Source organism: Magnolia sinica, chromosome 3 (assembly GCF_029962835.1).
Source record: "Magnolia sinica isolate HGM2019 chromosome 3, MsV1, whole genome shotgun sequence".
NCBI lineage: Eukaryota > Viridiplantae > Streptophyta > Magnoliopsida > Magnoliales > Magnoliaceae > Magnolia > Magnolia sinica.
Genome location: NC_080575.1, coordinates 22,107,464 through 22,119,180, shown reverse-complemented (window position 1 = coordinate 22,119,180; position 11,717 = coordinate 22,107,464). Strand labels below are relative to the sequence as shown.

Genomic DNA, 11,717 nt, shown 5'->3' with positions numbered 1-11,717 from the left:
GTTGTACTTAGGTGTAATGACCCTGAAAATTTTGTGCTAATATTTCCTTAGTAGTTGTTTTTGGGGTAACTAGTGCTATATTCGATTGCTTGTGAAATCCGCATCAATCACTTTAAATTCGATCTGCATGACTCTAAACTTGTAGATTAGTTAGCGCTATGTTACTCTGAAATCTGAGATCCATCGCTAAATCCAGTTGTTCTGGAGAATTTTTGGAAGTTCTGGATTAGACCTGGACTGCGCGTCAAAAGTCCGATAGCGATGATCTTAGGCTGTTGCGGTCACCATGTTGGACTTGACCATCACCTCAAAAATCAAGTCCATGTGATGTTCTGGGTCGATTTGTTTGAGTTCGGAGTGAAGAGTGTTAGAATGGTTGGAAATTTATTAAGCTTTTATGAAATCTGAGTCGTGTCGCTTACGCGACAATTTTAAGCTATCTGACCATTAGATTCTGACCCAATTTCACCCTCTGATCAGAGAAGGTGGCCCAGGCATGTCCTTGTGCTTGTGGACCTGATCGAGATTCAGTGACCGTTGATTTGAGTGTGGTCCGCCACGGCTGATCTGAAGAGCCGGTCGGTACGAAAACTCAGCTTGACCTAGATCCATGGTCAAGGAGCTTAAGTCCGACCTTTCGTGGTCATAGGCCCACCGGAAGTGCTTCGTTGGATCGTGAGAGGCTGGTTTTGGTTATACCCTAAGTATACCTTGGCCCTGGGGTTATTTTCATCAATTTTAGGCCTATTTATAGACCTTGAAACCCTAGCTCTTTTTTCCATACGAATTTCCTAACCCTACCTTAGAAAGAGAGAGGAAAAGAGAGAGAAAGTGAGAGAGAAGTTGGTCAATCATCTTAGATTCTTTCCTGTTCTTCTACATCCTTGAACCTTCACTTTGAATCGTTATTCTGACGATTCTGAGTTCATCTTTGGGTAAGTTAACCTAACCCTAATCTGTGTTGGAGCTTAGAATAGTCTTGGTGTTGCTGTATCTCATTTCTATTCTTATCTTAGGTTATTCTGTCGCTGTTGACGAAGACTTATCGTCTGAAATCAGTTCGGTGTTCTTTTCTGACTTGAGGTGCGGACTTTAAGTGTATAGGTTATGGTTTTCATGGCTTTCAATGCCAGTGAATGATTTATTTTTGTTATGGATGAGATTTCACATGCCAAATGTTATGTTTACTTTGCGTTCCTGATATGCATGTGTTATTTTGAGATTTGTGTATTCTATGTGTATGTATAAAGTACCGTATGCGTATAAAATATGAACGTGTGATTGCCATGATTAATTGTCGTGTACTTATACTAGATGTATGTGCGGCAACTACTTGGTAAGAGGAATTGTCCAAATGTGTGTATTTCAACATACGTCATGTATGTTGTTTTATGTATTCTAAGTGTTTGTAGAAATGTCTGAATGATCTAAAGTGTAACTTATTACACTATTTGTGGGCGTTGAGAAGTGATTCTCAATACTCCTATTGATGTGTATGATTTCCTTCATGTAAGTTACATTCCTTGTTGTTTAAATTCAAGTATTACTTATGCTTACATTTATGTTAAGTTGATATTCTTCAAATGCTTGCGTACTACATGATTTGAGTTGTTGTTCCATTACTATTCTAAATTGTAGTTATGAATATCTGTTGTAGTGTAATGTGTTTGGGACTATGCATTAGTCCAGAAAATCGGTAATCGGCCTTAAATTCGTTGTTGAGGTTGCTTTCGCCACGTAGGACGTATTAGACAAACCCGAGTCGTATTAGAGTTGTCGGCAGTGGTTTGGCCACGCGGAGTGTTTGCGCACTCTATGTTGTTTAACCTAACGTGCGCTCGTGCTAGTCGAGTTCGTCAAGTAACCCGATTGTCCGATGTATGTTCACCATGTATGGACGCTACTGCTTGAATCTAGGGTACCGAACTTACCAGTGAAATCCTATTAACTTTGGTACCTTGATCCGCTAAGACTTATGAGTCGGACATGGTGGTATGGGACACCGTGGTCGAGCTGTCGACTTACGCTGGGGTGACGAGCCTCCCCGTAGTGACCAGTGAGCAACCAAACTCGTGAGCCGATTATGGTGGTATGGGACACTATATTCGTGCTGTCGGCCTACATTGATTGGTGACGAGCCCTTTGTAGTGACCTCGAGCATACCTGCATACCGCACTGAGGTGACGAGCCTTAGTGTAGTAACAAAAGTGTGATAGGCGTGCATTGATTGGTGACGAGCCCTTTGCAACGACCTACAACCATATGATCGTATGAGATGTCTAGGATTGACGACCCTAGAATGGATCACTGTTTAGATGGTGATATGAGGAAGGTATCTTAGCTTCCCAATCCTGCTGTATGAAAAGGACTAATAACAACTCGGTAATCATGTTCATGCACCGCATTTGCATGTGCTTTGTAGATGTGGCGCACTTTGAGGTGGTGTCATGCGTAACGTAAGAGGAAGACGCTGAGGGTGTACGCGTGAGGGCACACATCATTCTGCATACATCCTTGTATTAACAAGAGTACTTAGGACATGTTTAATTATTCTGCTTTATCATTACTGCTTGATTGAATTGATAACATATTAACCTGTGCCTTATTGTTCCACTGAGTTGATCACTCACTCCCATGTTCTGGGGCGGTGTTAAACACCCACCAGACTGTCTTAGGTTCTGAAGTTACAGATGTTGATGCTACTTCTGAGGTAGAGCGGGAGATAGATGATGATGAGGCTGCTTTCTCTTTTATGCAGTTTTCAGACGGGTTCTAATGAGCCTCGTTCTGATGCGCGGGATGCTGGGATTTCTTTTGGAAATTAAATGATGTAATTTTGGTACTTGTAATTTTGATAATAACACTTACATTATGACTTGGCATGTATATGTACTTCAGGGATTTATACTTGTACACATATATTTCTATAAGTCTTCCGCTTGCTTTCTTCACTTATCCCTGAATTATATTTGCTATTTGGCTTAATCTATTCCATGTTTTATGCACTAATACAGACAACATACATCCATCATTGAATATGTTGCATAAGTGATGTTTTAGAACTCGGGAGCTGAGTTATGCTCGACCCCCGAATTTCAGGGCGTTACATTAGGGGTGGGTGAGTGATGGAGTGTGATGTGTACATTGATTAATGGGATTGATATAATGGATTCTCGGGATTGCAACGCGCGGCGTTTTCCTCGAATTAAACGCTGGCCCACATCTCCTGGCCCGGGTATCACCTCGGCGTGCGAGACGAGACATCAGAACCGCGGCGACGTCACGGTCGTTAAGGTACAAGTCTTAGGTTGATCCGACTCTGGAATATGGGACACGACTCAAGGTTGCGTGCAACTGCAGATAACAGATCGTGGGTTGCCGAAATTCAACCGGGAAGACCGCGGAAGCCTACGGAACAATACGAGCTAGGATACGGGCCTCACAGCTCTCCCCTCCTAATAAAAATTTCATCCTCAAAATTTAAACCAGAACACGACCAATACAGAGCTCACCAAGGGAGGGAAATCCTTTCCGAACACAACATGCCCGCATAATCAAACACCTAAGATATGGGGACAACGCCTACGAATCTCAGCCTTCTGCTCCCAAAATGCCTCATCAACACTATGATGACCCCACTAATATTGGATATCGGATAAGAAATGATCGAAGCTCCAATACTAAGCAGCCTCACAATCTCAACGGTAGGGAGCTATATCAGAAAATCTCTAAGTTATTCGAACTCGGGGATCTAACCATTCTAAGTTCTCAACAATCATAGAGTGTAGGGTAGCTATCAGTAGATATGTGATGTTATCTTCAGGTATCCTCAAGTTATGCTCTGATACCAACTTCTGTCACGTCCCAAACTTGGAAACCGAGCTCACAAAATTCCTCTTCGCGAATTTGGTGCCGACAGCCTCCACAGTACCCCATTCTCGGCTCCTAGCGTCCACACGCTAGATTCCGATCCTGGGAAGCTAAAAGGATAATTTTTTTATACATTTAACTCGTAATAAGCATAACCACAAGCATACCCAAATCATAAAGGCAACATCATCATCACATATCCACTAATATAAACATTTGAATACAATGCTGAAAGGAAAATACATAGATCGAAAATCAAGCTCCAAAAGACCGTTGCACGCTCCAAGCTCAACACTGTTGCAACCTAATATTACCTGCACGCATCTATCATGCATAAGCTTATAGAAAGCTTAGAGGGTAGTGTAAGTGTATGCACAAGGTAAGTGCCAAGTATTTAACGTAATGTTATAATCATATAATGTCGAAATAAGCGCAAGGTCCTGAATCATATGTTATCAGAGTAAGTGAAAATACTGTCAAGTCCATGAGTCAAGCAATGTCAAAATACGCAATACAAATCAACTATACAAATGAGGAATAGTATCAAAATACGCGATACAGATCAACTATACAATGAGGAACAATATCAGAATACGCTATACAAATCAACTATACAAATGAGGAGTCATAAAGAGTCAAATATCAAATGTCGTATCTAAACCATATAAATGTAGAAACACAGGTAACCCAAAATGCCATATGTCACAAATGCAATGTAATATGCAGTGCGAATGGAATGACCATGTTGGAATGTGAAGTCGGGATGATAGTACGTAGTATCGCAGGCTATGGGGTCTATCACAAGGGACTTCTATCCAAACCAGTCCCATACCTAAATTTAAATAGTCGGACTCAATGTGGCAAACTCTTGATCTCAGGTTAGTCGCGCCCCAACCGAAGTCCTGGCCATTGTGAAGGTACACGTAACAAATAATTACGCACCACCAGCCCAAGTGGATAGTGAATGAAATAAATGCATGAGTACGCAACTCCTACTCAATATGTCCACATATCAGTATGGTTCCTCTCTAGAAAATCATCGGGGTCTATTACACTCCAAACCAGATTGCCGCCCCATCGCGGGTAACAAGGTGAGTGGAAGAAACCTCACTATCCGCCTGCCTATATCTGGCTCGGCTCGTCGATAGCGGACCCATTCCTCGAGCTGGTCAGACTCAGCCTAGCATTGCCCGCCTCCTCTAGGGTAGGTAAGGCCGTACCCCCTTCCAACCGACCACGATATAGTGGGAGACGCGGCCTAATGGTATACGGCCCTCATGCGCTCATGCATCCACTCGGTCTAGACGTTGGAGCAACCTCTGAAACCAAGAGGGTTTAGGGACTTTCACCTAGGGATATCTATAGCACCCCATATAGAATAGAGTTTCGGTGTCCCATCTGGCCATCCACGAAATACCTGTGGAGGCTATGGCCTTGATGTCGCTAGGGCGTACAATAATCACAACACACAATGCAAGATGCATGAGTCATACAATCCAGTCATGCATTAATCCTGCACATATCGTGCGCTCATGTGAATAACCTCCGCCTATCAGGGAGTCTCATAATAACCTGCCCAATGACGTATGCAATGGTCAACCACATCTCATAACAAACATGCAGATGATGCGTATGGGCATGTATCATGATGCTATGTTGTCACATACTCATAAATTGGTATCAATAACCAGCATCGACAATCGACCTCTACAATGTGGACATTTAACCAACATTGCCTCCAAGGAAGGGCCCACATAGAGCCTAACATATAGTGGACCCATGACCTCACACAAAGACCTAATATATAACGCAATGGGCCTTGCTCAAGGCCACATATACACAATAGGTGGACCCTTCTCATGGCGAATACATCAAATGGGTCATGCCTCATGGGCCTATTACATATCACAATGGACCTCGCCCATAAGCCATGAATGCATCACAATGGGCCCCATCACATAGACCTCCTACTCATCATATTAGGTCTTAAACACGGGCTGCACATACATTATACAGGCCGAATACGCCTCTCAATGGGCCTCAACTACAGGTCGCATATACATCATATAGGTCCTAACAATAGGCCTTGATAATCGAAATCGGCCTTGATACTTGGCCTTGGCAATCAGGATCAACCTCAACGAATCGGCCTATACAATCGGTATCAATGAGAATGGGCCTAACTAGGCCTAAGGGAAGGTCACCATGCGGGCGTTTAACCATCATTACCCAAAATGTGGACATTCAACTAACATTACTTCCAAGTAGTGATCCACATAGAATCAAACATAAGGTGGGCCCAAATATCCAACAAGTGGCCTCAGATAGTCATCACAGGTGGGCCTTACACATGCAGCATGTGGGCCTACACATCGCAGCAGGTCGATACATTGGGCCGCACCATTGGCCTAATATACACATCACGGTGGGTCGCATCATTGGGTCGCACCAATGAGTCTCATATCCAACAAGTGGGCCGTATCAATGAGCCACACTAATGGGTCTTATACACATCAAGTTGGGCCTCGATAACTAGGCTGGAAACATATCACAATGGGCCTCGACATTCGGGCCGAGAATACGTCCAATGGGCCTCGACATACGGGCCGGGAATACGTTACAATGGCCTCGACCCATGGGCCGAAAATACATCTCAGTGGGCCTTACCAAATGGGCCATAAACACATCCTAATGGGCCTTTAACATTTCATAATGGGCCTTGCATCAATGGGCCGCACTAATGGGGCTCATACACATCAAGTGGGTTGCATCAATGGGCCGCACAAATGCACAATAGGTAGGCCTTGCACATGCAGTAGATGGGCCCCACCAGATGGTTAGTGTGGATATAGAATGCATACATCTAGCGGGTCACACGTCCCACGGACGGTGTGGATCATACATCGAGGCTGACCCTATATGATTTGGATGGTTAGGATGTAACATATGAGGTGGGCTCTGGTCACAGGTTCCAAATACATTACAATGGGCCTTACCAAATGGGCTTTGAATACATCTCAATGGGCCTTAACCCATGGGCCATCCCATCCAAATAGTTGGACAGTATGGATATAAAAACATATATATCATGTGGGATCCATGTGTACAACGGATACATCAAGGTGGGCCTCACACAGATGGACTGCATGGAATGAAATACATATGTCACACGGGTTCCACATCCCACGGCTAGAGATTGGGCGGTGTGGATAAATAAATACATCATGCTGGCCCACACTGCATATAGACGGTATGCTTATTCAACACATATAATAACATATAATAAGGAGGGCCCCACCGCCCAGTAGTTGTTGGACGATGTGAATATAGAGTGCATGCATCAAGGTGGGCACCTCGAATGGACCACAAAATACATCAAAGTGGGCCCAACAAATGATTTCCACCATTTAAGTTCCTAAGGCACACCATAACATATGTTTTTCATCCAACATGTTCATAAATTAACGTAATGATAGATGAAGTGGAGCAAATATCAGCTTAATAGGAAACTCCTATAGCCCTTAGAAATTTTGAACAGTGGACGTCATTGTCCACTACCTTAAATGGTGGGGTCCACTTGAACTTTAGATCTGACTTATTTTTAGTCTCAAGCTTGTTAAGACAAGCTTGCCAAATGGTTGGACGGTTTGGATGCAACACACACATCAAGGGTGGGGTCCACATGAGCTATGGATTTGACTCATTCTTTAGCTCACGCCATGAAATGAGCTTTCAAAATGGATGGACAGCATGGATGCAACACATGCATTATGGTGGGTCCCATGAAGGCCCACCATCATGCATACATTATATAATATAGTATAATATCTATATATAATATATATAATATATACAATAATATATATATACACACACACGCACACACATCAGCCCCACACGTGGGGTGGTCCCACCGTCCAAGTGTGGATTGTGGTGTGAATAAGCACATACGTCATTGGTGGGGTCCACTAGCCATCCAATAGCAGCTGGACGGCATTAATTAAACACATACATCTATGTGGGCTCCACCGTCTGCCTGGACGGTATGAATAAAACACGTACATCACTGTGGGTACCACGTGAGGCCCACCATAATGTTTATACGCCATCCAACCCATTGATAAGGTCACGTAGACCCAAATGAAGAGGGAAAACAAATTTCATGTTGATCCAAAGCTTCTGGAAGCTCGAAGCGTCTCAATGGTAGACGTTTAATTCAACATTGTTTCCTGTGATGTGGGCCACCTGGGTCCCAGATCAAGCTGATTTTTGGAGGGAGCCCACTTCAAGAAGGGGCCCACTAACTGAACGGCATGGATGAAAAATACACATCATGGTGGGGCCCACGGCTGGGACCGTGGGTCCCTGGTCGTTCGCTCACGGCGCAGGATGCTTGCGCGTCCTCTCTCTCTGCCAGCAGCAGCAGCAATGCTGCTGTTGTTGTTTTTATTTTTATTTTTGAAAAAAACTGAGATTTGAGGTTTTTCATACGTGGGGCCCGCACCAGCTGAATCCAGCCCATCCATTGCACTCCACGGCTCAAGACCAACCAAATGAGCCCAATATGCAGCATGTTTCGGTGTATCGAAACATCAGGGTGAGTTTTAATGGTGAAAGTCACCATTTGCTATGCTATGGCCCGCCAGAACCTCGGATTGGCTCCGTTTTTCAGTTCAACGCCTAAAATGAGGTAGGAAAGAGGATGGACGGCTTGGATTAAAAACATACATCAAGGTAGGGCCTACATGAGGGGCCCACTTAAAAACCTTAAATAAATAATTTATTATCATTATTATCCTTTTTTTTCTTCTTCTCTGTTGCTGTTAGTACACCCACGGTCTGTTCACATTTCACTGGAGCACGTCCAGCGTCCAGAGACACTGGATGGGCAGTGTGAATATACATTCCATCAAGGTGGGTCCCACATGGACGTGGCCCACTTGGTTGGATCAACCTGATATGTGTGTTTTTCCTTCCATCCAGGCCCGCTAATGGGCTGACAGTGTAGGTCCAACACATGCATCAGGTTGGTCCCATGAAGATGGATGGTGTGGATAGGTTACGTACATCATGGTGGGGGTCTATCCGAGTGGTCCACATGGCCACATCATCACAAAGAAATAAGGAAAGAGAGAGAGGAAGAAAGAAGCACCCACTTTTGATCTTGAACTCCTCCTTCCTCCAATAGGTCTTAGAGCTCCAAGAAAAGAATTCTGACGGTTGAGATTGGTTTCGGAGGGTGGAGATGAGATATAGAAAGGTGGGCCACACTAGCTCCTCTCATGGAGCCATGGACGTGGGATGCTTGCTTGGAGAATGAGAGAGAGAGGTGTAAGAGAGAGAAATGGGTGTGATGGGTGTGATGTGTACTTGTGTAAGAGAGAGTTGACTTTAGGGGAGGGGTGGTTGTACTTAGGGATGGGTGAGTGATGGAGTGTGATGTGTACTTTGATTGATGGGATTGATGTGATGGATTCTCAAAATTGCAACACGCGGCGTTTTCCTCGAACTGAACGCGGGCCCACATCTCCTGGCCCGGGTATCACCTCGGCGCGCGAGACGCGGCATCGGAACCGTGGCGACGTCGCGGTCGCTAGGGTACAAGTCTCGGGTTGATCCGACTCTGGAATATGGGACACGACTCAAGGTTGCGCGCAACTGCAGATAACAAATCGTGGGTTGTCGAAATTCGACCGGGAGGACCGTAGAAGCATACAGAACAATACGGGCTAGGATACGGGCCTCACATTTCGGCCCTAACCGGAATGGTTTTGTTAATGGTCTTCCCACTCCTATGAGTGGTGATAAATTTAGCTTACTCCATCTGATTTGAAGAGCTGGGGTCACTTATCTCATATTGTGGTTTGGGATTGGGGAGAGGTTGAGCAAGAAGCATCCTCTTTTCCACAGTTGCTTATTGTGACTCCATCCTTTGGACAGAAGATGTAAGCATTCTAATTACTAATCTGATTTCCTAAAATGCTTGTGCCGTGTTCTGATTAAGTAGCTCTTGGTTTTGAATGTGTTTTAGAACAAAATCTTCATGAGGTTTCACTTAGTTTGGAATTTTATTAAAGAAACCTTAAGGGGTAGTAGTTTATCCATTCCTCCAACTGAAATTTGGATGATTTCTCTAACTGGGATTGCATGTATAGGAGGTAGGTCCATTGAAAGGTCTTTGGTAATTGTTTACAGCATTAGATTGCTCATTCAACACCTCTTGAAAGGCAAGTATTGTTGGATAATTTTTAGTTGTGCGAATGTTGCTAGCACAAATACCACAAACCGTTTCCTTAACCTTATCCTTCTTTAATTCCATGGCCTCAAATTTCCTTATGAGATTAGACACTTTAGTACTGATATTATCATCCTCTTTCAGAAGGTATACTTCGCCATTTTCCTTTGATTGAGTGAGCTTAGAAGTGGTGGTTGATTTTGGGTAAGTGTCCCATGATTATGAGTTTTCAGCAAGTCTACCCAAGTAGTCTCACACATCATTAACATTTTTATTCATGAATTTCCCGTTACACATTGTCTCGACCAATTGGCACATGGAAGATTTAGACCATCATAGAAAAAGTGTGTAATGCGCCACGTTTTAAAACCATGTTGTGGGCATGAGCTGACATGATCCTTGAACCGCTCCCAACATTGGAAGAATATTTCATCCTCCTTTTGGGTGAAGTTCATGATTGACTTTCTATGGGTGTTCATTTTATGATGTGAAAAAAATTTTCTTTATGAACTTACTTATCATATCATTCCATATGCCAATAGATTTAGGACGTAGTGATTGCAACCACGTCTTAACTTTCTCTTTCAAGGAAAAGGGAAAGAGTTTGAACCTGACTGTGTACTCAGACATGTTTGAAAAATATAAAGTGGCTGTGATCTCATCAAACTCTTTTAAGTGTAAATATGGATCTTCTTACTCAAGCCCATGAAATTTAGGAATGAGTTGGATCACCCCTTATAACAACCCGAATTTTTGCTATTTTGGGTTCACAAAAAATCCTTTAAAATTTTTTTTTATAACTAGTCACGTCATCACTTACGGACCATTGACGCTCAAGGTGAGCTTACAAGCGGTTGGTACCGATAAAGAACCATACAAATAAGATTGATCAACCATAGAAAACCAATGAACCCAACCGACCACTTGAACATTAAATTTAACCCCATGATTTATTCACATAGGGCCCAAATCTAACCGACCCATCGCTAACTAATCAAGACAATCATAATTAAATTAAAGATCTAACCAAAGTCGAGTCAGATAAGGCTCGGATCTTGACTAATAGACCAAATCAAGCTCGTTACTCTTTTAGCCTAAAACTGACGGTTTAGAGTAATCATGACCAAATCTCCACTTTCACTAGTTATAAATAAGCCACACTATGAACATGGTTAATACAAACATTAATCATTACCCACGAGAAATCTCAATACCTAATTCATTCCAAAAATGCTCCGATTTTCCAAACAAGCTTTAGACCGCTCGTTAGTGGGCTACTAGCTCCAAAACTATAGAATAATGTCCGTCTTACTAGGCTCGATGTCCATCGCGGGAGTCAGACTCGGGTAGTGTCCAGAACTACTCAACTTGAGCCGAAGGACGAGTGCATGAGAAGTGCAAATACCTTAAAAGAAGAAGTTGAAACTTAAGTGAATTGGGTCGTCCACTCTTATACAAAGTTGAGAATTTCGGACTGTTAGTTTACGACCAAACTTCACACGTAAAGTAAGGATATTTTTCTGCTCATATCTACATAGCCGCGGCCCCGATCGACCATCGGTGACCGTTGAATAGACTTCTAATTACATCTGTCGATCGGCGCATCCAAATG

At 43.3% G+C, this 11,717-nt stretch overlaps 1 non-coding gene across 1 annotated transcript; it reads left to right on the top strand.

Annotated features, from left to right (window-relative positions):
- The first annotated feature begins 10,471 nt into the window (after positions 1 to 10,471).
- On the top strand, positions 10,472 to 10,578 carry LOC131241640 (small nucleolar RNA R71). Its single transcript, XR_009169200.1, has one exon. It is a non-coding gene; the product is annotated as a small nucleolar RNA R71 (small nucleolar RNA).
- The last annotated feature ends 1,139 nt before the right edge of the window (positions 10,579 to 11,717 follow it).